Genomic DNA, 5,394 nt, shown 5'->3' on the forward strand with positions numbered 1-5,394 from the left:
TCAAGAGAAAAATGAAGGCAGATGGTTTAATAGACAAGTATAAAGCAAGACTTGTAATAAAAGGTTATAGACAAAAGGAAGGTCTAGACTATTTTGACATATATTCCCCTGTGACAAGAATAACATCCATTCGCATGTTTATTGCTATAGTAGCGTTGTTTAATTTAGAAATACATCAAATGGATGTTAAGACAACTTTCTTAAACGGTGATCTAAATGAAGAGATCTATATGGAGCAACTCGAAGGGTTTGTAATGTCGGGGCAAGAAAAGAAAGTTTGTCGGCTTGTAAAGTCTCTTTATAGATTAAAACAAGCACCTAAGCAATGACATGAAAAATTTAATCATGCTATGCTTACTAATGGGTTTAAGATAAACAAATGTGACAAATGCGTCTATGTTAAAAACATTGACCAAGGATATGTCATAGTTTGTTTTTATGTGGATGGCATGCTTATTATTTGAAATAGTCAAAACATGATCAAATTAACTAAGCAAATGCTTAACGAAAGATTTGATATGAAAGATATGGGGGTCGCAGATGTTATATTAGGAATGAAAATTACTAAAACATTTGACGAATATGCATTATCTCAATCACATTATATTGAGAAAATTCTTAATAAATTTATCAAGGATGATACGAATTTAGCTAGAACACCTGTAGACATCAGTCTTTATTTATCGAAAAATAAAGGTGATGTAGTGTCTCAGTTAAAATACTCCCAAATCATTAGAAGCCTAATGTACCTAATGAATTGTACTCGTCCTGATATAGCTTATGCTATCAGTAAATTGAGTAGGTACACTAGTAACCCCGAAGAAGACCATTGAAAGGCAATCATTCGGGTTCTTAGATATCTAAGATTCACCCGTGATCATAGTTTGAACTTTACTCGATATCCAGCAGTACTCGAAGGTTATTGTGATGCAAATTGGATATCGGATAGTAAAGATTCAAAATCCACTAGTGGATATGTCTTTACTTTGGGAGGCGTTGCTATTTCTTGGAAGTCCACGAAACAAACATGGCACGATCCACAATGGAATCTGAGTTCATTGATTTAGACAAGGTAGGAGAAGAAACAGAATGGCTTCGTCACTACTTAGAAGACATTCCAATGTGGCTAAAACCTGTGCCAGCTATTTGCATTCATTGTGATAGTCAATCTGCAATAAGTAGGGCACAGAATCATATGTATAATGATAAGTCACGATATATTCGTCGTTGACATAATACCGTAAGGCAATTGTTGTCAAATGGAATAATCTCAATAGATTATATAAAATCTAAAGAGAATACTGTGGATCTGTTAACAAAAGGTTTGACAAAAGAGCTAGTGTATAGTTCATTGAAGGGGATGGGGTTGCAGCCTATTACATAAGAATCATCATAATGGTAACCCTACTTATATGACTGGAGATCCCAAGAACTAAGTTCAAAAGGACAACTAAGTTATATGTGGCTCGCCAGAAATCACCAAGGGATTAAAATTCCCTACCCATTCCTATGGTGAAACTGATATCTGCAATATGTGTTGTCTGCTGGGGTATAAGGATAAGCTTTGTTTTTAACGATTACTTATATCTTGATTTAGGTATATAAATCAAAGCGAGTATAAAGAGATACTCACAATAAGAATCACCTATATGAGTGGCAAACTGGGGCCGGTTCTATGAGAAAGAAGAGGCTAAATTCTCTAGAAACACTTATGAAAGCCAGGAGCGTTCAAGGCCAAAATGAACACAATAGTGAGAACCACGATGTGTTAGAAGATATTTTGTGGGAAATCTATTGTCTTGGCTTACACAAACGGCTGAACAATTCAAGGCATCGCGTCCATTGGTTAGCTAGTAAGTCCGATAGGTTATCATTAGGGAAGGTTCAAGGCCGAAAGGTACCTATCCTGATGCAAGATATTTTCGACTTATACTCTTTCGATTAAGTCTGCATATTGTTGCATTTTCATTGTCATCAAATTCCATTCTTGTGGGGGATTGTTGGAAATGGTTTGGAAAATCTGGGTAAAAAATAGATTTTTTTCCTAACTTTGGTCTAATATTTAGGTGGGACCTGAGCGTCGATTTTCGCGGGTCAAAGTGTAAAGTGTTCTATGCCGCGTTGTGATTCACATGGTATATTTGGTTGCTCAAAACCATTATCGAGTGAATGAGAAATTGAAGTCAAAATGTGCTCCATAAAAATGGAGTTTTGGTGGAAATTCTTTAAGGTTGTGCAAATTGTTTGTCCCACATTGATTTGGTGGGAAGTTTGAATGGGTTTATATAGCTTGGACTTATAACTTGGGGAGGGCCCCAAGGGGCACCCCAAGTTTGTAGAAGGGAGAGGTTATATGCAAAATGGGCTAGACCCAATGGACCCAAAAATCACCATACACACGCGTGCGCGGGTGCGTGGTGTGAGGTTGGGTTGGGCTGGGCTTGTCTGGCCTAATACCTATTTTTTTGGACAAAAAATATTTGAATTTTATTTTATTTTTTGGTAAAATAAAATCCAGAATTCAAATTAATTCCGGAAATAAATTGGTCCGATTTTTATTGTACACCCAAACAGGTCCCTTCCATTTTTATCTGTTTGAATTTTGAACCCAACAGATTTAAATCTGTTTAATTCAAAACCAAACAGGTTTCATACCTGTTCAAACATGTTGCACCTGTTTAATTCAAAATCTGCAGCCACTAATACATCTATAAATAGACTAGTTCCCCATTTGGATTCCTTCTCCAATTTTCGTCCATCTTTTACTGTAAATTATCTCTACATTTTGCTGTATTTATTCCATTATTTTTCTGTGTGTAAGAGTATATACACTAAATGTGTTCGTTGAACAAATAAATTGTAGTGCTGCATTTATTTGTTGTTGATAATTTCATCTTGGGAGCTAGACGTCCATATTCTGAAAGCACCATGGAGAGGACGAATCTGTCTTAAGGAAACAGTGTCAAACACTGGACTTGATCAGATTATTAATCGAAAAAGTTAATCAAGTAAGTTGTTTAATTTATTATTCTGTTTAATTTATTTATTAAATCAGATTTTAATTTTGTTTTTATAACAAAATAAAATCTGTTTTTATTTATTTAATTTTATTTCTAGTTTGATTTTTGTAATCAAACAATTTTCTCTCCTTTCTTTTATTCCTTTTGTCATCTATTTGTTGTTAAGTATACAAACAGAATTAATCTATTTAAATACAGTGAAGATTGTCCAACAGTTAAACGTTATTATTGTATTTTTAACAATAAAATTATATATTTAGTGATGAAATACTATATCTTAGAATCAAAATAAATTATATTGATAATTTATTAGTGATATTTTTAAAATTTTATCATTAATATATATATATATATATATATTTTAATATTTTGGAATGGCCTTTTAGTGAGGACTCATATAATGATATCAATTAGTCTCTTAAAATTTTTTTGTAACAAAAATTTCACTTTTGATGATGAAATTTTTTAAAATTTTAGTCATTTTTATTAAAAATTATCACGAATTTGAGATATCAAGTAATTGTATGTTAGATATTATAATTTTTTTTAGCCATATAAATTCATAATCGCTTATTATTAGATGGATATACTACTAACATAATATTATAACAAAATTGAATAATCTAAATATTTACCTATTTTTATGGTGATTCTAACTAAGGCTTCATTTGGGAACAACGCATTTTAATTAAAAAGTCAAAAAATCATTATAAGTTGTCACATTATTTTTTTTTACTTTTTTTTATACATTTTTTCTTAAAAAGTTAAAAAATTAATAAAATAACTTATTTTCAATTGACGCCTAAATGTCCAAATTTGCATAGGACCTTATCTACTTGTGGCAATTCAAAAAGTAGATGGACCCAAGTGCTGTAGCAAGTTCTCTACATCCAATAAGTGCTTGATAGATTTGGGGACACAAAACATTATTAGGGTTGAGGAAAATCAAGATCACACACACAAGGCCTACACTTTTTGCCACTACCATGTGCTCTCTTCAGACTGGATATGGTAATGGTGGAAGGGGTTTTTTTAACAAGAAAAAGCTGGTGGATTTGGGTCCCCATGCCCAATGCACATGATCATACCATAGCTTACATGTGTATACACACCATATGTGTCAGACATATATAACAAGCAAGATCTTGGAGTTGGAAGAAGAAAACAACTTTTGATGATTCATTTCTAGTGTTTGCCCTTTATGATGTTTAGTGGGTTTTTTGCATGTTGTTTGTTCTTTTCTATTGATCAAGATTCAATAAATCAACTTATAACATCAAACAATATTGTCCATTTATGGTGTACCCTAATGTTTTAGGTCATCACTATTGTATATTATCATATAAATTGTGATTGGTTCAAAATAATAAATCAGAAGTGATTGAGATCCCCACAGGGGTCACCCCCACGACCCTCACAGGCTTGTGATTGACCAATTTTTTTTTTCTTCTCCTCCAATAACCAACCCCCATGTGCCTGTGGGGGTGGGGGGAGAGGGGATCCGGATAATTTTTCATAATAAATCTTATATAAAAAGTGTATTGATTTCATTCAAAATTATATTTATCTTTAGTATTTGGTATCATTGCATTCAGAGGTTGCTCAAGCCTATTTAAGACAAGGAAAATAATTTAGATGCCACTCTTAAAATTTTTATATTTATTTATTTTTCTTTTTGCTTTTTGAGATCTAAAATTGAAAAGCCTTAAGTTTCTACATTCAAGTTTTACTAGCATATTTTGTGACATGATTTTTCTTAGGTATTTTATCAATTTTAATTTTGAATTTTTTTCTTAATTTATGCAAAAAAATCATAAAAAAAATAGTTAATAGTATTCTATAAACAATTTATGCACTTAGAAAAGAATCTAATTTTTTCTTGTATAATTCACTACATCCATTAAATTAATTTCTTATATTATCAAAATTAAGAAAAAATCATTTATAAACACATTAATTTTTTTACCTCATAAAAAAAAAAAAAAAACACTAAAAATCCAATATCCAAACAAGGCCTTAGTCTTTAAGGCAGAGGTCTTTTCAGAAACACACAAGAGAGGCCATGGAAAAGCCAACCATGGGCATAATAACATGCATGTTACCTAACCATCAGTTTTCAACAAGGTGGTCCTCTCATTGTTTGTTAATTATTTATTTCTGTCCCAACTAGTGGGCCATTTCTTGGACTAGAGACCAACGCTGCGAAGTAGGGCTTGAACGGGCCCCAGTCCAATGCAAAAGTTTCATTATTCTTTAATTTTCTGGATTCAGGCCCATTAACCATATGACTGATCACGGACCAATTCAAATTGGTCTTAAGAAACCAATGGGCCTAGCTCGGTTGCCCAATGTCTCTAACTCCATACATCTCATC

The 5,394-nt window shown here is 32.4% G+C and overlaps 1 long non-coding RNA gene across 1 annotated transcript; it reads left to right on the top strand.

The window, feature by feature from the left end:
* Window positions 1–553: 553 nt before the first annotated feature.
* LOC145793085 (uncharacterized) lies at window positions 554–4,308 on the top strand. Its single transcript, XR_014333588.1, has 2 exons — window positions 554–3,008; window positions 3,845–4,308. It is a non-coding gene; the product is annotated as an uncharacterized LOC145793085 (long non-coding RNA).
* Window positions 4,309–5,394: the final 1,086 nt, after the last annotated feature.

The sequence above is a fragment of the Camellia sinensis genome, chromosome 6 (assembly GCF_055761805.1).
Source record: "Camellia sinensis isolate YWXY chromosome 6, ASM5576180v1, whole genome shotgun sequence".
Lineage (NCBI taxonomy): Eukaryota > Viridiplantae > Streptophyta > Magnoliopsida > Ericales > Theaceae > Camellia > Camellia sinensis.